At 55.9% G+C, this 19,438-nt stretch overlaps 1 long non-coding RNA gene across 2 annotated transcripts in view; it reads right to left on the bottom strand.

Annotated features, from left to right (window-relative positions):
* The window catches only part of LOC132435537 (uncharacterized), a 158,648-nt gene that overhangs the window by 17,111 nt on the left and 122,099 nt on the right, over window positions 1-19,438 (bottom strand). Inside the window, exons 2-3 of one of the 2 annotated variants that reach the window (XR_011246670.1) lie at window positions 2,589-2,714; window positions 1,221-1,291 (exon numbers count right to left, since the gene is read on the bottom strand). This is a non-coding gene — a long non-coding RNA (uncharacterized lncRNA). The remainder of the gene's footprint in view (window positions 1-1,220; window positions 1,292-2,588; window positions 2,715-19,438) is intronic. The other variant, XR_011246671.1, reaches the window with a different exon arrangement.

The raw sequence follows: 19,438 nt of genomic DNA, 5'->3' as shown, positions 1-19,438 counted from the left end.
CTAATCCCTCCTGACAGCCTCTTAATTCCAGGCCCAGTGCGGCTGTCACGGGGCGGCGGGCGGTGCTCTTCAGAATAGCTCCTATGTGATATGCACTGATCGATGGATTCGAATCAGTGAGATGCTCCGTACACAAGGTGACCCACACACAATAAAATCTAAATGCTGGACCGGCACCCCGAGTTCACAAGGTAACCGCAAAACCCACTGCTGAGCACAGGGCAGGGGCCACACACACTCCAGCTGGAGGCTCTCAGGACAAAGAGGAGGGAAGAGGGTGTGTGACAGTCACAGGCTCTCACGTGCACCTGTGTGAGGTCCCCTGAGATTCCGGGGAGGCCTGGGGGAGACGCACCAACAACGCGAGGGCAGCTCTGTGCTCGGCCACTGTCCAAGTCACCCTTTCTTTCCGCTCGGCGCCCGGCCAATGCAGAGTTCCGAATCCTTGGGGGCTGCCCCCTGCCCTGTAGGTCACTTCCCTCCTTTATAGCTGGGGGTGGGGGGGGGGGAGAGGGCAGGCAGAGGCACGGTGCCCGGGGCAGCCTGGTAGCAGAGCCCAGCGGGTCCCCGTGCGCCTCCTTGACCAGAACGGGACCCAGAGCCTGCGGTGCAAAGGCACCTGCTCCAGTGTCTCTTCCGCCAGGATGAGGAAGGACCAGGAAGACCCGGAGAGAACGTGAACCACGACAGGCAAAGCGAGGGGCCACATCCTCATTGCCTAGAAACCACTCCTTCTTTCCTCCCATCAAAACCCACGAAAAATCTGGTGTTTCCTTAACCCCGATTAGAACAAAGTGTAAGCATATGGTCTGCTTGAGTCGTGATTACCAGGAAAATGCTCACCTTTCACTGGTCATTCACATTTTCTCCACACCCAGAGACACCTAGCATCCCGACGTTTCCCCGTGTTCCCAAAATCACCACGTGAAGCCCCTGACATTTCCACCTAAAGTATAGCACTAAGGAGAGTGAAAGTAAGTTATACTGTTGTTCAGTGAGCCTTCACTCCACCTCGCCCCTCCGCGGGAAGGGAGTCTCTCCCTGCCCCAGTCCTGGGCACGACCACGGGTTTGCTTTGGCCGACGTGCCCTGCTCACCCCGTGTTGGTGAGCCTCTCAGGTCTGAGCCTTGGTCCACAGTGGCAGCTGACGCACCAACAGAGCAGACGCGAGGCTCCGTATTTAGGGGGTTCCCGCTGCAACTCACTGACTCACGCTCACCTGAGGGCCCTCCCGATGGTGGACCACGCGGCAGGTGCAAGTCTGTGTGCACATCACAGGCTTTGAAACAGCTAGAAAAAACATGGCAACAGCAATTCATTCATTTTACTAGACAGGATCAAAGAGAAGTAACTCTCACGCCAAAGTCAAGGATATTTATGTCCCAACACCCTATTTATGTCCGGTTATTAAACTAACTGGACCTACCATGCTGTCAGTCCTAAAGAAAAATGGGAACTACACGCCCATATCTGCGGTAACTGCCCAGTCCCCTCACTCCCTCAGGCCCATCCCTCCAGAGCTATCTCCTCGGCATCCCGCTCTGTCCAGCCTGCGGCCGTCGGCCTGGGGCTTGGACCTGGCCTTGCCCCGAGGGCCTGCGGCGGGCGAGCACTTCTGGTGCTCTGAGCGGCCTTGAGTGCCGCGGCTGCATCCGCAGGAGAGAACTCAAACCACAGGAGGACCTGCAGCAGGCCTGGCCACTACAGTGGAAACTGCAGAAGAAAAAGGTACACGAACTTCAGAATTTCCGCTTCTGGGAGGCGACGGAGGGAGTGACTAGTTTAATTTAGAGCAAGTTTCCCGAAGGCATTGTTGTGCAAAACGTGATAAATCGGTGCTGGCGATGACCCTGCAGACATGAGACTGTGGTCCACAGTCTAATTGTGAAGATATAGAAAATGTAAAGTACGCTAGGTTGTTTATTTTTAATGAAAAATTATGCTTAAAACAGTTCATCTTGGTCAGCTGGCGAAATTATTTGCCCAAAGTATGTTCTTCCTCAGTGACACTTGATCAGCACGGTGTCCGCATACACCCCCCCACCCATGAAGGCTCTTCTCAAGGACCCTCAGGTCTAGACTCACGTCCAACACCCCTGCTGGGGGAGGAGCGGTGGGCACACGCTCATCAAGACATTAAATGGACCACGAATGTCCCCAGCTTCGCCAAGACTGTTCTCTTTCACTCCCTTCCTCTTTTCTGATCCTCAAGGCATCCACGCTTCACAGAAGGACCTCACGGCCCCTCCAGGCTGTCAGCCCAGGCTCCCCACCCGCTGCTGACACGTCGGGCAGGTAACTCCCGTGGGGACTGCCCTTTGCATTATAAGATGTTTAGCAGCGTCCCAGGTCCCTCCACACTAAATGACAGCAGCGTCCCTCAAACACACCTGGGGATGTTGCCAAATGTCCCCTGCGGGGCAGAAACGCCCCTGGCTGAGATCCAAACATATTCGACGTCTTGAAGCAATTTATCAAGCTGGCTTAAGACGATGTTTCACATATTTTGGCTGGTAAAAAACCTGTATGTAAATTCCCAGGGCAGGTTGCTAAAAACACAGTTTTCTAGATTCTATCCCAGACTTACCTTGCTGATCCCTGGAGGCGGGTGTGTGAGCAGCTCAACGGTGTTCTGACGGGTCAGGGCCTTCCTGCTGTCCCCCGGGACAGCCCTCGGACGACGGCCAGAAGTCCACAACAGTTCTAGACGCCTCTGTCAATGAAACATCCAGAAAGTGAAAATGGGCCCTGGTACCTCAGCATCTTCTTTGCTCTCCAGGGAAAGCCTTTCCGGGGCCCCACCCCTCTGGGCCAGATCATGCTACAAATCTGAGTCTAAAATACCCTCTGGCAAAGGGAAGGACCTGTTTCACCCCTGGGACTGGGGAGCAGCCCTTTCCCTAGAGGACGGAGCCAGCCCAAACTTGCATTAAACTGGGGACCTGTGGGCAGGAGAATGAGAATAAATAGAATTTACTTAAGATTTTTTTCAGAAACATCTCGCTACCAGACCAAATTCCCACAGATGGTATCGCTTTGGACTGGGATTAGTTTTTTTTTAATATTAGGCAAAATACAGGACTGGTGAGATAAGGATGTGACATAAGAAACGGGAGGACGGCACACAAACGCCGGGGGAGCTTAGCTTCAGCCTCCAGGAGATGTGGCCAGAGTCCCAGGACATGAGCCATGTGACTCCAGTTTCCGTAAAGATGTGACAGAAACAAGTCATTTTCTGAGTTAATTTTAATTAGGAGAGAAATAAGAACACGTGTATTCCTCCGCATTCTTACGTGGACCTGGGTCCCCAGGAGACAGTCTGGGCTCAGGGATCCCCAAGGATGTCGGATGCTGAGGGGCCCGGGGTGGGGGAGGGGAGGAAATGGGGGAGAAGAGAGACTGGTGGTCTCTGGGGAGCAGGAGTTCTTGTTCCTGCCGCTCGCAGGTGAGCTGCTCGTCTGGACACACAGCCCTGGAGGTGGCAGCAGCAGCGTCCAGCCCGACAGGGACCACATCCTGCGCCCGCCCTGGACGCCTGCTCCCCAGCCACTTAGCTGTCCGAGCAGCAGGAGGCCTAGGAGTCCCCCATCCCTGCTCTTTACTCCTGCGAGGAAGTGGTCGCCTGAGGATCGTAATAAAAGTGTAACTAGCTACCAAGGCCCACAGCACTTGGCCGACCTCCCCCTCCAGGGTGGGGAGCCCCTTGGGGGAAGGTCCCCACGGCGGGGACTCTGTGACGGCCACGCAGGAGGGACCAGAGGGTGGGACAGGCGACTCGGGACTTCGATAAACTCCATGCATGGCCTGGGTTGCGGACGCTCACCGGGACGCTGCCCTCTCCGTAACTGACCAGCCACGTCACACGCTGTCCCCTGTCACCTACCTCTACCGTGTTTTGCCACATAATACGCTGACTGACTCAAAACCAGCTGATTTTGGATGAAAACACTCTTGCATTTTCAGAAGAAATAATACTAATTTGGACGGTGAGCATCTGATCGGAATTCCCTGTAAATATTTGGATCAAGCGCTGGGGGAAGAGAGAGACCCGGTTGACTGTAATTGATCATGGAAAACCTATTCCTTACGGTGTACATGTCGGTATCTCCACTGGGCTCAGCAGCTTAAAAGGCCCCAGGATGAAACTGGCGTAGAGAAGGTGGTGTCCTCGGGTGCCGGCTGACAGTGACAGATGGGAACGGGGACCAGCACGCTTTCAGCCCCGATGGAGGGCAGACAAGAAGCAGACCTCGTTGTGGGTGGGTTGTAATTCATTTCAAGATGCAGAGCGGCTCAGAGCTCAGAGGTGAACAAAGGGCCAGGGCTGCAGTCCCCAGAGAGTCTCCGCTCAGATCTGTCCCCGTCTGCTGAGTCTTCAGAAGGGCTGCTTAGCCATGACCTCCGCCCTCCAATACCGCGAGGAAGCTCTGGGCAGGGATGGGACCGAGCGTCACCATCGTTGGTGGAGAGGGACCCGATTTATTAAACAGGAGTGACAGGTCTGAACGGAATCGTCCCCCAAGACCGAAGGAAGAGGGCCCCTTTTGTGGACAGCTGCGGGGATTCTGCAGCACTTCAGACGGGGCATGCGGGGCAACGCTGGGATGCGGAACACACGGTCCAGGAAGAGCGCGGGGGCTGGGGCGTCTCCTGGGGAAGTCTGAGAGGAGGAAGGAAGCACAGCTGCTGCCGCGGGTGTGGAGGAAGCCTGGGGAAGGTGCTGTCAGGATCCGTGGTTGCAGGGCTGCAGACACGTTCTGTTCCAGGGCTGCAGCCCTGAACCTGGGTACCACAGAACCTCTCCTCGGCCTCAGCCTCCCGCGGGGCCTTGGCCTCCCCCCGACTCTCCTCCCAGCTCCGCACCCCCTGCCCCCTCATAGAGCATCACCTTCTCTCACTGGGATCCCAGAAGCAGACTTCATCAGGACCCCCCGGGTCCAGCACCTCCCCTTTTCATCCACTTTTATAGATGAAAACATCTACACACATCAAAAATGCAAGGCAGATCACCACTCGCTTTCCAAAACTCTTCAATCACTTCCAATAGCTGAACCCCCAGTCCAGGCTCAGGAGAAAGTCCTTTAACCCCAAGCGTGTCCCCAGCCCTGCGCTGTCCAGCTTCACCTCCACGGCCACCCCCGGCTCCACCCGATCGTGAGTCACCACCGGGCGGGCGCACAGCCGCCCAGCTTCATACGCGGTCAGTCCTTACTGGTCTGGGATTCCGTGTTGGTACATCTGCCTGCGCACCAAGACCTATTAGTGACCTGCAGTCAGCACTCGTGGGGCCTTCGTGGGCGTCCTCAGACATCGCAGAGCAGGGAAACACGTGCACGTCCAGACCCACCGCCCTGGCTCCACTGGGACAGGACCACATCCCGCCTTCTCCGTCCAGCTCACACGCAAACAGGTGTCCTCCTCGTGGTCTACTGAGAGCCGCGCTCTTCACATCTTGGTGATCTTGTTCGTGGCTTTCTGTCTAAAATGGTCCCCAGGCGTCACGCTGCAGTGCTGTCTAGCGTCCTAAGCATACAAAGGCTGTGCTGGGCCTCCCAGAGGAGCTTCCATACAGCACGAGTTACGGGCTGTTGGCCCCGAGTTCAATGTTAGTGCCTCAGTGATGTCTATTAAGTTGGGTGTCTTCAAACAGAAACACAGAGAACAAGGTGGTGCACTGTTTGGTGGAGAAGCTGCTGTGACCAGACGTCGGCAGGACTCTGTGGTGGTTCACTGTATGTGTCCACTGGGCTGGGCTGCGGTGTCCCGATATCTGGCTAACCATTATTCTGGGTGTTTCTCTGAGGCTGTTTTTGGGTGAGATTCCCATTTAAACCAGTGGACTGCAAGCGAAGCAAACTGCCCTGCCCAGGGTGGGTGGGCCGCGTCCCATCAGTTGACGGCCCGACCTGAACAAAACCTGACCGTCCCGAGCAAGGGGGGGGTTCTGCGGCCAGCTGCCTTTGGACTTGAACTGCAGCGCCCCCTCTGCTCTGGGCCTGAGGCTGCTGGCCATGCTGCAGACCGCGGACTCACCCGCCCCCACCGTCACAGACAGTCTGTGCACATGCACATCGTGCTGGCCCCGTTTCTCTGGGGAGCCCTGACCAACACACGGGCCCTGTATCTCCCAAGAGCAACGGGCCAGGTTCACCGACTCAGCGCTTGGGCCCACTTTTCGGGAGCGTAACTGCCGTGAATAATGAGAAGAGACTGCGTCGTCCCCGCCGCCTGGTTGCCATTATTCAGGTCACACAATTATCCCAAGCCCCCGTCCCCACCTCCCACCACGTGAAGCCGTCCCTGGACCCCTAGACCCTTGCCCTGGGGTCCCACAGGAGCCGGGGTCTCGCCCCTGTGGCAAACCTGGCACAGAAATGGCACAGAAGTACCTGCGAGTTCCCGTTCTCAGCAAACCGTGGGCACTTAGGATAGCGCTGTGCTTCCCTGGAACACGGAGGCTCTAGACGACCCTCTGATGCGCGACTAGCCCGTGAGAGCAGCCCTCGCGGGGGGACGGTGGCTCCCGACTGCAACTCCAGGCTGCTTTCACGCCTATTGAAACTGGTACCGCACTGTGCGCACGGCCACGTGGTTGAAGGTCACCCCGTAGCCCTCCTACGGAAACGTCCCGGGTCCCGTTACAGTGCTGGAAATGCCTGCGTCTGTTCTCTGTATTTTGAGGCCTTGATGGGCACGGCGAGGACAGAGGTATTTTCCGGGCCAGGAGCAGGCAGGGTCTTTCAGCAGCACTTCAGCTGTTCAGACCAGCAGGGCCTTGAGGAAATGAGGAAGGCGTGTTTTCATAGGTTGTAAACCAGACGACGTCATCAGAACTTGGGGGCATCTGGGCTGAGACAGCCGCTCACTGACGCATCTTACTGATAACCCGGGGTCGGTGGAGTGGCAGAGGGAGGGATCCGCACGCAATCTCCTGTGATCCCCGCCACGCGTCTCCTCTCCTGACCATCTCACCCGGAGCAGAAGACAGGGTGACAGGGCCAAACTGCTCTGGGGACAACATCTAGAAGCAGTGAGCTGTGAAAACTTCAAGTCTAGGGAGAACTTCAAGGAAGTAGATTTGGGTTCACTGACCTTGAAACGTTAGGAAGGTCTGTAACATTCCCAGCTGCCCCAGTGCGGCCGGAGAGAGAGGACGCCCTCCCAGAGGAGGGGCCAGGAAGCGGATGGGGCTCTGGAGGGCCCTGGAGAAGCTTTACGCCCCCCTGCGTCCCTCTAATGCGGAGACCTGGGTCACGTCCCTCCTGGGAACCGTCAGCTTTGATCTGCTCCCTGGACACCGGGTTTGGATCTCAGAGCCAAGCACTCGATGCCTGTGCCGTGGAGGGACCCGTATCTCGGGGCAGGGAGACATGTGGCGGTCACACGGCTTGGCCGGCTTGCCACCTCCCCTTCCTCCACGCACAGACCACTGGGTGGGCCTCAGCTCCCCCCATCCCAGCCAGGCCCTCGGCCAAGCACAAGCACAGCCAGCCTGGCCGCTCTGCCCGGAGGTCCTGTTCTACCTTCCTGACTTATCTCAGACTCTGGCCCCAAAGCTCATATTGACATTGGCGACAATTTTACATGGACGGTGACAAGATCTGACAGAGCTTAAAGTTTCAGTGAAAAGATGACACAGCTGCTGTCCAAACACAGGCTCAAATCCGGGGCCAAAAATGTAACGTCTGCGTGATGCACACAAGTTGCGTCATCCCTCTGCCCTCACTTGTCCTTTCTATAAAGTACACGGGGTTGGTTTGCCAGGAAGGGAAGATGAACTCACACCTTGAACCATGAAACACCAGGCAGATGTCTGTTCGTTAACGGTACCAGGAGACGTAACTGTGTTGCCCACCTCAGCATCCTTGGTCACACCTGCAGCTTCATTCCATAACCTCTGGTCCATGCACAGAGCATCTTTTCCTGCCACATTCTCCATCCACTGGGGACAGGAGCCCAGGGCGCAGGTGCCCCTGCTTTTTACATGGAAACCAGCATCTGTCATATTTCTTAGGCTCTATTCACATCTGGTCAGAATAGCGATCCTGCTGGGAGTTTCAGCATCTTGCTCTTTGACAGTTTGAAGACTTCAGATGGCAGAGATCTTTTGCTTTGGGGAAGAGTCGCTCAATACTAAGCTGGGTTCTAAGGCTGGGTTTTGAAAAATAAAATCCTGGGAACATTCTATTTTTTCCTAACTTTTCCTCTGCCATTTTGGGACCCAAAATGGAGGTGATGACTTATCCCCAGTGGCAGTGTTTGCTGTAACGCTCCCCAGTGTAACAATGGATAACTCTCACTACATATCACTGGTTTCTGAGCGGTACTGATGAAAATAATCATAATAAAGACCAAGGTAATTGCTTTGCGATGTGAATAGCTATTGGTAAAACTGAAATGCCAACTAGCCTTCAATGACCTTGAGGTAAAACCGTATTATAGCTCTGATGAATTTTAACGACCCAGTGCACACGACAGGGCCTGGAGAAAGCATGTGTCCTGCAGACTCTCGTGCTTTAGGCCAAATACACCTGCAGCACCACTTACCAAGAATATGACCGTGAAAACGTTACATCCACTCTGAGCCTGTTTCCTGTCTGGAAAAGAAGGGGGTTGATGCCATCACAGAGAGCTCAGTGAGCACTTGTGGACTTAGATGTAGGGGTCCAAGCTCAGGGATGGTCACATCCTCACATGCAACAGGGATTAATGTTCTCCCCCACACCGAATGCAGGGAAATCGTTATGGAAACAAAGTTACTAGACCTACTGACTTAAGGCTCCAGGGAAGTGAAACATCTAGAAACTTCGATGGAGACACCCATCATAGGATGGTCCGCAGAGCAACAGGGAAAAGCAAGGGAGACCAGACACCTCACTCTGCACTGAGCCTCCGCTGGACCCTCTGTTTGTGAGAACAGGGCAGCTGGGAGCAGTCGGGTTATCCTGGTGGGTGAGGATTAGAGATCATCGTGCCTGGATTGGAGGACTAATTCTACCACTAACCAGCTGATAACCTCGGGCAGGTTACTCATCTGTGCCAATGCCTGCATTTTCTCAGAGGATCATTGAAAGGGTTAAATCAGTTATGCATGGATAGTACTTAGAGAACATTCCAAGGGCTCAGTTAATGTTAGTTATTTATCTATGTCAGGACTCGGCAAACTCTGGCCCTCTGCCTGTTTATATAAATAAAAATTTATTGGAACATGACCCTGCTCATTTGTTTAGGTGTCGTCAGTGGCAATTTTCACCCTACAACAGAAAAGCTGAATAATTCAGACAAAGACCACATACTCGCAAACCTAGGATTTTACTGTCTGGTTCTTTCTTGAAAAAGTTTGCTGATCCCTTGAAACTGTTAATTTTATGTGTCAAATTGACTGGGCTAAGCATGTCCAGATATTCAGTCGAACATTATTCTGGCTGTTTCTACAAGGGTGTTTTTTGGATAAGATTAACATGGAAATTGACAGACTGAGTAAATCAGATTGCTCTCCCCAGTGTGGGTGGGCCTCACCCAATCAGGTGAAGACCCAAATAGAAGAAAACGATTGACCCTCCCCTGAGCAAGAGCAAATTCTCCAGCAGATGCCCTTGGACGGCATCTGCAGCATCAGCTCCCCTGGTCTTCAGCCTGCCGGCGCACCCTGCAGACTGGACTCCTCGGGCTCCATGACTGTGTGAACCAATTCCTTAGACATGTATTTTACAGATTCCGTTTCTCCAGAGAACTCTGTTCTCAATCTATCATTCACTGGAATATTCAGGACATCTGAACACGGCCCTGAGACTGTTGTAAAGGACCTTTCGTCTCTTTCAGGATGGCTTAAGGAGACATGGGCCTGAGCCAATGCCATCCCAGAGGATAGGACCCCTCACAGGTTGTACTCGTGGGCAGTGGAGGGAGGGGCTCCTGGCTGTCCCCACGTGACCTAAATAACTAGGTCATCAGGCCCCTTCAGGTCCCACCCTCCCTCTCTTTCAATCTTTGGGACTAGGAACTACAATTGGAGGTCTTAAACATTCTTAATTAGCTTGTTTCATTAACACTTACCACTTTTTATAAAACTATTTTAGTTTTTAATCATCTTTTATGATGTTACTCCAATTAACTGTGTTGGAAAAATGCTGAACCTGAGCTTCCAAGAATAAGGTGCTAGTTTTTGAGGTAACTGTGTTTGATAGTGGGGTCTTCTCAGATTTCAGCACCTGGAAGTGGGCTGGTGCATCATTTTACGCACTGATATATGCATAACAATATAGATCTATTTGCACAAGTAAATGCATAGACACAATATGTATTGTCATCTCACCACTAGTCGGCATCTGAAGAAGCCATTGATATATACCTTCTACATTTCTGTTCGTTCACTTAGCCACTTCTTTATCACTTCTCTTTAGCAAAAATCGTAACATTGCGATTTCACTGGAGCCTCCTTCAGAGATCACTTGGTATCATGGAGTGAAGTTAGGAACTACTTAATGAAGCAACCCACCAGAAGCATGATGGCTCAAACACAGCAGAAGGTTACGTCCCACCACGTAACAGAGCGTGGAGGGCAGGGCCGTCGGGGGTCTTCAGCAGGTGGCCCCCAAGGCTGTCCAGGCCCGTCTCCGTGTTGCGGGGAGGACGGGGCCGTGCGTGGAGCCTTCCTTGGGCCAGGCCCAAGCACTTGTGCTCACATCCTGTGAACTAACCTTAAGTCCCGCTGCCGCACCTCATTGCCGGGGAGGCTGGGAAACCCCATCTCGCCGGGCGCCCGCGAAGAAGAAAACAGGAATTTTGTGAACAGCCGGAAATCTCTGCCATTGCCGCTCAGCCGAAGTGGGGAAACAGAAGATTCCTTGAGTCTAATCACAGGTGGAAATGAATATTTTCATGATGCAGAGAAGAGCTTCATGAATATTCAAGCAGCCTTATGAGAGAGGTAAATCAATACTAGTGTTTTTGGGGGGTGTAAAGTGGGGACTGTGAGTACATAAATTCAGGGGCTCCGTGGTGCTTTGAGGTGTCGCTGAAGAAAAACATGAGACTAAACTCCTGGGCTGAGCCCATCCCTTTATTCATGCCGATGTGGACCGGCAACCTCAGGGTTCGACATCGATCTACGCGGTAAGGACAGAGGACCAAGTCTCTAGCAGCTCGTCTTATACGGAGGAGGACTTGGGTCAAAGTGACCCTCAGGCCAACGGCAAGCCCGTGGTCACTGACACCAGGACACGCAGGCACCTTTAAGGTGCCTGCACGCTCAGAGGGAGAATCTGATTCAGGGAACTTGAGACCTGAGACGTGAGATGCAGTGGAGCGAGGAAGAGGCACTGGAGCCCGAATCCCTGTCCTGCTGTCACATTGCTTCCATCATTCATTCATTCAACAAGCATTTGTTGTCAACCGCATACTGCAATGCTTCAAAATCAGCTCAAGCCCTGTTCTGTGGCACTTATGTTCCAGTGGGGAGATACACGGTAACAAATACACAAGCCAAGGGGAAACGGCAGACTGCTGTGTCTGTGCAGAGGATGAGCAGAGCCGACCTGAGGCCGGGTGTTGTGCGTGTCCACAGCCCCTGCCAGCCCAGCACCAGTTTGTCAGCCTCGTCACACTCTGCCCTTTAGAGACCCATCCCTCCTGCACCCTCAGTCCGAGCAGATCGGGGGCTGCGTGCTCGGCTCTGGGGTGGGCGCACACCTCGGTATGGACGGTCGGAGCGCAGCCTCCCTTCATGCTGAGGCTCCGCTCCAGGACAAACAGGCCAGGCGGCTCCTCCCGGGGCCTTTCCTCAGGAGAGCAGGAAAAGAGTCACTTTCTACATCAGCTGCTAGTCAGGGGCAACGCAAGCCTGAAGCCACGAGATCTCTGGTCCTGAGCACTTGGAGGGAGCCCCCCGCACCCCCTGCCCCAGCACAGGAGGAAGTCGGGCCCCGCCAAGGGCCCAGCCGACAGGAGGAGAGGGGCGTTCCGGTGAGTCCCTCCGTGCGGCCCACTTCGAACCAGCCCTCCTCTGGCTCCCCAGTTACGGGAGCTGATGATTCCCATTTCCCTCAAGCCTCTTTGAGCTGTGGTTTTGAAATTTGCAAGGAAGAGGCTTCGAATACCCAGAGAGGATGGGGGCGGGGCCTAGGGGTGGGGAGTAAGGAGGGCAGGCAGTGGAGACTGAGAACAATGTGGTCAGGACGGCCTCTGGGAGGGGACAGCTGCTCGGGGCACACGGATAACAATGGCACTGCTGTGTGATAAGCCGGGTAAAGCAAATTCTAGGAAGGAGCGGCAGAGGAGAACACTTGGGGTGTTTGGGGCTCAGCGCGGAGTCCCCAGCAGCTGAGCAACAGAGACAGGAGGACCGGGGGCCCACGTGCCGTCCTGGGGTAACGGGCAGAGAAGTGGCAGGATCTCATTGATGTCGTTAAAGGGTCGCCCTGATAAGCAGAAACAGAGTGATGGTTCCAAAGACTAGACGCTGCTGAGGAGGGCTGACGCCGCGCGGGTCAGGTGGAGGTGGGAACGGGGTAGGCTTGAGTGGACGGAAGCGCCCTTGGCAGGTAGAGCCAATGGGACCTGCCGGTGGCTGTGCGTGAGGGGGGGGGGGAGGAGGGGTCCAGAGTGACCCCGAGTCTCAGGTTGGTGGGCGCGGGGGCCTGGTGGTGCCGACTCCTGGGAAGGGATGGTGATGGAGAGAAAGGGCTCGGGAGGTCTGGGGTGGCCACTGGATTGAGATTCTGATTCTCAGGCCACAAGCTTGATAACTGATTAATCACTCTGAACCTTAGTTCTCCGAGAATGAAAACGTAAGCTCTATCGTGAGAGTAAGGTTGAGGCAGGGAAAGTAAAAGTGACAGAGGCAGGGCCCACGTACAGCAGGCGCTCAGTGAACACTGATGGGCCTTGGATGTGCGTGGAACGGGGATCGCAGAGGTGGGGCAGCCCCGTCAGAGCCCAGACGCCCAGCACAGCGCCAGGGGTCCACGGCCGAACTGGCCAGGGATTCAGACGCATCTGGGCGCGTGGGGCTGCCTAGTTCTGTTTGCAGGGGGAACTGAGCCGCCCCCAGGGAGAGGGCTCACGCTGAGGAGAGTCCGATGACGTTGCCGTTCAAGTTCATCTCACAGACCGAGACAGGAGTCCTAGGGTGGGGCGAGGAAAGGGACGGAGAAGCAGAAAAGCCATCTCCCTGCATCTCTGCTCCCCCGTGCCAGCATCCCCTGGTTCTCACAGCCTAAGGGCCCTGGAGCGCCCATGGGGCCCCAGCCAGCTTGGTGAGCTGCCCGGACGCAGGTGCCCAGCAGAGGTGGCAGCAGCCGGCCTCTCAGGCAGAATCCAGGTGGATTCCAGAAAAGGAGCAGCGCCCACCGCAGGCCTGGTGGGGCCCCCAGCACACCTGTCATTTCAGATGAGACACCTGTGGGGACCCAGAAGAAGAGGAAATGCCAGGGAAATTGCGCAGGGAGCAGAAACTAAGCAGCCCACCAAGCCGCATCCCTCTTCAGCCCCTCCCCACGGAGCGCTCCCTCAGCCCCGACCCGGACCACCTCTCCTTCCGGCAGGAGCCTCTCTCCTTCCAGTTGCGCTGACTTCCTTGGGACGCTTTTGTTAGCTGCCTTTGTTCCCGTTCAACAGTTTCACATCTAATCCCAGAGACAAAATCATCCAGGTGTCCTCAGGGCTTTGCAGAAGTGTGTGAATAGCCACTTCCGCAGAGGTCTTTCCTTTGTACATTTCTTAAAACGTTCAGGCAATTTTTTTAAGTTCCTTTGTAATAAAGAAGCTATTTTTAACCAGACATAAATACTGGTCACTTTATTGGTTTGGAGAAAGTATTTTTAAACAAGTCATAATGATTTCCCCGTAGAAATGCCTCAGCTGAACGCTGGGACCTAGACGGAACCTGACCATACTGAGATGCACTCAGCCCTTCAACAGGGGCCCGCCACCTGGTCTCCACTGTTGTCACCTCCACAGGACTGTCCCCAAAGAACGAGTGCCAGTCTGTGCTCCTGAAGTGTCTCCCCCTCCCCCCAAGGACCCCTCGAGGGATGGAGGAGGAAGTACCTTGATAAAGCTCTGCTTCTGTAAAAGCCATATTTGCTCATGCCAGAACGCTTAGGAAATACAGGAAAAAAAGCACGAAGGAAACAAAAATTACCCATCACCCTAAAACCAAAAAGTAACCTTAGCCTTTGTGAGCCTCAGTTTCCCTAAGTAAAAGGGGAATAAAGGTGTCCCAATCGATCATAATAAATAGGGCGCCGTCCGGATGGGTAGCCCACCTCTTCTGGGGTGAGGCCCAGCTCACAGCGGTGCCCTTTTCTGAGGCCTGTCCCAGAGGTGAGTCAGACACACGTCTGTGTCGGTGACCCTTGGCCCCGGCCCTACCAGGCAGAGTGGGAACAGCGGCCTGACCCAGTGACGGGGGGTGCCCAGGGGCAGCCCTCTTCTCCACATCTCAGAGCATCAGAGGAGCCCTGTCTGCAGGGACAGACGGACAAGCAGACAGAACAAGGAGCAAGAGGTGAGAGACGGTGCAGCTGGGAGGCCGTCTGTCCGGGCACCGTCCTATAGGTTCCCCGGGCCTGTGCTGCCCCGGGGCCCCGTGCCAGCTCCAGTCAGCTCTCGTCGGCCATGAGGACTCTCCAGAGCCGGGACAAGGCCCAGTTGTGCCCTGGCTGAGGCCTGGTGCAGGCAGGATGGGCCCCGGCCTGCGAACCTCTCTGGGTGGGTGCTCGCCCAGGCCCCACGTGCAGGGGCACGGCAAAGCCCTCTCACAGCCTCCCCAAGGGGGATCCCTCCCCATCTCCACGTCCCCACGGTGGGGAAGCCCATCCTAGGTCACAAAGCCAGGGAGTGGCTGGTCTGGGCCCCAGAGCCTGTCCTCAGAGCTGCACGCTTCACGGCCAAGAGCTGCAGCTCCAGGGACAACAGATGGTACAGGTCTGTGTTCTGGAACATGCTCTTTCTTCTCTCTCTTTCTTTTGGCGCTGCGGCCTGTGGGATCTTGGTTCCCCGACCAGGGATTGAACCCGCACCCCCTGCATCGGAAACGTGGAGTCTTAACCACTGGACCGCCAGGGAAGTCCCTCTTCTCATTCTTCTAGTTTAGATGGGCTGCCAATCACCCGCCCGATCGAAAGCTTTCAGTGAATTCTGGCAGGAAACCACTCCATACCCATCACCATCCTAGACCCAGGAAATCAGCGATGAGATGGTGCTGCCCTGGCCCCGGAGCAAGCAGGCCCACGGGGAGGGGGCCGGCTGGTGGACATGGCAGTGGAGGGGTGGGAGAGGGGGCTGGGAGGAAGCCCAGGGGACCAGGCGAGCTGGCTGCCCCCACCCACGCACGCGAGCCCAGGACACCCCCTCCCTTGCAGCCCTGCACTGCTCCCCCAGGTGCTGGGTGGGGAGCGGCCACCAGCCCCAAGGCCCCGGCCTGACCTTGGAGGTGCTTCCCTCCAGGCTTGCCGACCCCAAGTCTCCCCGCTAGCCCCCCATGTCCCGCCCCAGCACGGGGCTGCCGACACCCACACCTGTCAGCCCACCCAGCCTCCGGGCGACCTGTGCCGGTTCCCTCGGGGACACTCGAAGCCCGAAGGGACGATCACTCGAACAGGTTTTCTCTTCGTGTCAATATTTTCGGGAAACAGCCCTTTTGCTTGAGTGCTCTCAGGAATACGATTAACATAATTTCCTTCGCTTTCTCGAAATTTGATGTTTACAAGGCTATCTTGGCAAGAGCATACCGCAGGCTGGCGGGACCCGATGCTGAAACGCTGCTCTTACTTTTCATATTGACATTGCCATCGAATAACCTGGTGCTCTGCTGTGCTGTTCCCAGCCACTTCTCTGGGGCATTTTGAAGGGAAATGCAGGTATTTCCTGAATGGAAAGGAGCCCCACGACCTTTGGGTCTGCCAGCGGGGCTGGCTCTGTACACGCCTTGGCCATCGTACCCTCTGTCCAGCACTGGGGAGAGGATTTGTTCTTCAAATGTCAGTTCGTGCTTCACCTCCTCCAGGAAGCCCTCCTTGCCTTCTTGCTCTTGGCCCTTTGTCAACAGAGTTGAATCATTCTTTCTCTGAGCTACCATTATACTGCCTCAATATTTGTGTTATTTTGCTCATAACACTATACCAAAGGCCTCTGCTTATATATCTGCTTCTCATACTAAATGATAATGTCCTTGGGGCCAGAACCGAATCTTACTCATCTCTGCAGCCGCACGGCTAGAAGGGTACCTGGCACCCAGTGAGCTCCCCCGGCCGGCAGTCTGTAAACCGGCCCCAACACCTCCTGGTGCTCACATCCCTACGGAACCCCCTTGTCTTGCCTGCAGGCTGGACCTAGGGATGCTTCTCTAATCGAGAGAACAGAGCGAGAAGTGACCGATGACACTCCTGAGATTTGGTGACAAAAGGCGGTGACTGTCTTCCTCACGGGCCCACTGTGGTCCTCAGGGCCCGGCCCCGGGGAAGCCGCCGCCGTCTCATGCTCTCTAATGACCAACCGAGTCTCTGTCTTAGTGAGACTCTAGCATCTCGCTCTGATGGGAGCCTGGCAGCCGGGGCTGGGCCGACACAGAGTGCAAGCCCCCCCCACACCTCCCCACACGCTTTGTCGCGTTTGATTTCCACTGTGCAGTGAACATCATACCTAAAGACTTTTGATTATTTCATCTACAAAAAATAGTATGACCGACGGTGAGAAAGTGACCTTCTGTTCCGCACCCAGGCAAGCGCTGAGGGTCAGCCTGTACCCAGACCCAAGCCAGGGAGCGGGGCTCCGGGGCTCGATGGGCTGAGCCTTTCCCGTAACGAGGAAAGCGGTGCGGCCCAAGCACTGCTCCCCCTTCTCCCGAGGTCTTATCAGAGTCCCGCTGGGGTGGGTTTCTAGCGCAGCCGCGTCCAGGCTGGCGGGGGAGGGCGGCGCAGGGCCGGGATGTCCGGCTATGCCACCACCCTCCTACGCCACTGCCGCCTGGCTGCCAGGAACACTGAGAACAGCGCCTCGGGCTTCCCCCAAGACAGAGCTGAGGACCAGGGAAGTGGGGGGAGACTGCTCCTTCCCAGGGGCCCAGGTAGAGCCCCCTGCCCTCCAGATTCTGGAGGAAGGTCAGTGGAGAATGTCGGGGTAGCAGTCCTGCCCCGCGTGGGCCTGCCCCAGGCCGGAAGCATCCCAGAGGACCAGGCTGGAGCACAGGCTGGCGTTACATTTCCAAGGCAGAGTCTCTGGGCATGAAACTCACCCTCCAGTTACTTCCTTTCCTGCCAACATCGCAGTTCATCATCGGATAGTAACAAGGGCACCTCCCATCTTCCCAGCACGCTGACCTCGGTTGTCTTTTTGGAGCAGCTGGTGAGTGGACAGCAGGACTTGGAAGCACAGGAGGGGGCCGCCCCCATTGCTCCCCGGCTGCCCTCTCACTCCGCCCGGGGCCCCATGCCATCCGTGGACGGAGGGACCACAGGCTGCCCTGGGAACGGGCCCCAACCCTGCTTCAGACGGCGTGGCGGGAGGGGGGGGCAGGAGCTCCAGAGCACGGTCTGCGCCTCCGGCAGGGGGTGGGCACAAAGGGCTCCGGAGGCCTGAGACCCAGGCCTGCCGTGGCCGCGCGCCCGGGGCTCTCGCCTCTGCCTGCGAGCCTCTCTCCCCTCCCCCACGAGACAGAGTGCACAGGCTTCCAGCCTGACAAAGAAGACGGCCACATGCGTGGACCGCCTCTGCTTCTTAGAACCGCACTGCCACCGCGGAAGTTCAAAGGGAAGAGAGGCAGAGAGACATCAAGGACTCTCTGGAAGATGCAGGCCGGTGAGGGGGCGGCTTGACGGAGGAGAAGAGAAGGAAAGGAGGAACACCCGGCGCCCCAGGCCAGAGCGAGAAGCACAGCGAGCCCAGCCCGTCCGTCCGGAGCCCAGGGAGGCCCCGCCGCGGCCGCAGGTAGAGACAGTGGCGGTGCTGGGGCAGCAGAGGGCTTCGTGCAGAAGCCACAGCTGCTGCCTTCCGGCTCCGCTCTCCACGCTGACCACGTCGGGTAGCACACACAGTCCCTTGTTGTCACCGAGCTTGGATCCCAGCTGGGAAAATCAGATCATAAGTGAGCAAATAAAAATGTACATAAAATGGAATGAGGAAAGCACACGTGGTGCTAAAGCCGGTGGAGATTTCAAAGAGGGCAGAGCGGGGACAGGCTCAGGGAGCGCGACACGCCAGGCGGCTGGGCAGGACTGGCGTCCGGCCCCGAAGGGAGTGTCGGTCAGAGAGAGGGCAGAGCGGGGACAGGCTCAGGGAGCGCAACACGCCAGGCGGCTGGGCAGGACTGGCGTCCGGCCCGAAGGGAGTGTCGGGTGTTTATTCTCGATCAGTGGGCAAGGGAGCCTCTCCACAAAGGGGACATTTGGGCCAAGAGCGGGAAGGAAGAGGCCAACCGGGTGGAAATCAGGGAGGAGACTCATCGGAAAGCAGAGATGTGAAGCAGAGGCCCAGGAACATGAAGCAAGACACGCTCAGCAGGCTCTCGGGGCCTGAAGTTGGGCCCAGCGTCCAGCAGCATCTCTGCACATTTTGCTAAGTGAATACCTCTCGAGGAGGCGCACACAGCTGGGTACCATGCGTGAGGCCAGGCCACGCGGGCTCTGTGAACCGGGGTGAGCAGGCCTCACACCCATCGCAAACCGAACTGGCAGAAGCCACAGTCCTCACTGTGATGGGTTCTCCAGGTCATCGGTGGAGATGGGGGCATGTCTTGACCACGGAAACACACCCTCTGTGCCCTGCAGCACCTCTTCCCGGGGTCTCTCCCAGAGATGCTGTGAGAGAGAAATCGTATTTCCCACCCCGTGCTCTGAGCACACTCTGCTCTGGTCCTCTCTACCCCTGCAGCCCTGGGCCGGCTGCTCCAGGATATCTGAGATGAACGGCCAGGTTTTGCTGGAAGGAGGTCGCTCTGGGGCACACAGCTAGATGCAGAGCTTGGCCTGGTCATGGGCCCACCAGAAGCCCTTGGCAAACAGACCTGCCAAATCTGGCAATTCAGCTGCTGGCAGTGATGCCGGTGATTTTTGCCTCCATGTCATTTGCTTATTTATTTTTTCATTGTGTTTAGAATCTAGATGGAGAAGGAAGGCACTATGTACTGGAGACGCCCTCAAAGATGCCAACAGAAGTGAAAGGACCACGACCCACCTATGGACATGTCCAACCACAGATGCTATCACGTGGATGAGTAACGTACAAAGGTTCTCACCGTGGTTGTTTTGGCCAAGAATTGGAAGTAAACTGAATTACATCAATTAGAGAGAAGCTGGAAAAATTGTATTACATCTGCACTAGAAACCATTATATAGTCATTAAAAATAATTAGCTGTACTGGGTAATTTAAGGTGATTTCCACAAGTTGATTTGGAGTGAGAAAACAAGAGGTTGAAACTATGTATTAGTGATACTATT

The sequence above is a fragment of the Delphinus delphis genome, chromosome 12, assembly GCF_949987515.2.
Source record: "Delphinus delphis chromosome 12, mDelDel1.2, whole genome shotgun sequence".
Lineage (NCBI taxonomy): Eukaryota > Metazoa > Chordata > Mammalia > Artiodactyla > Delphinidae > Delphinus > Delphinus delphis.
This window is presented reverse-complemented; position numbering and strand designations above follow the sequence as displayed.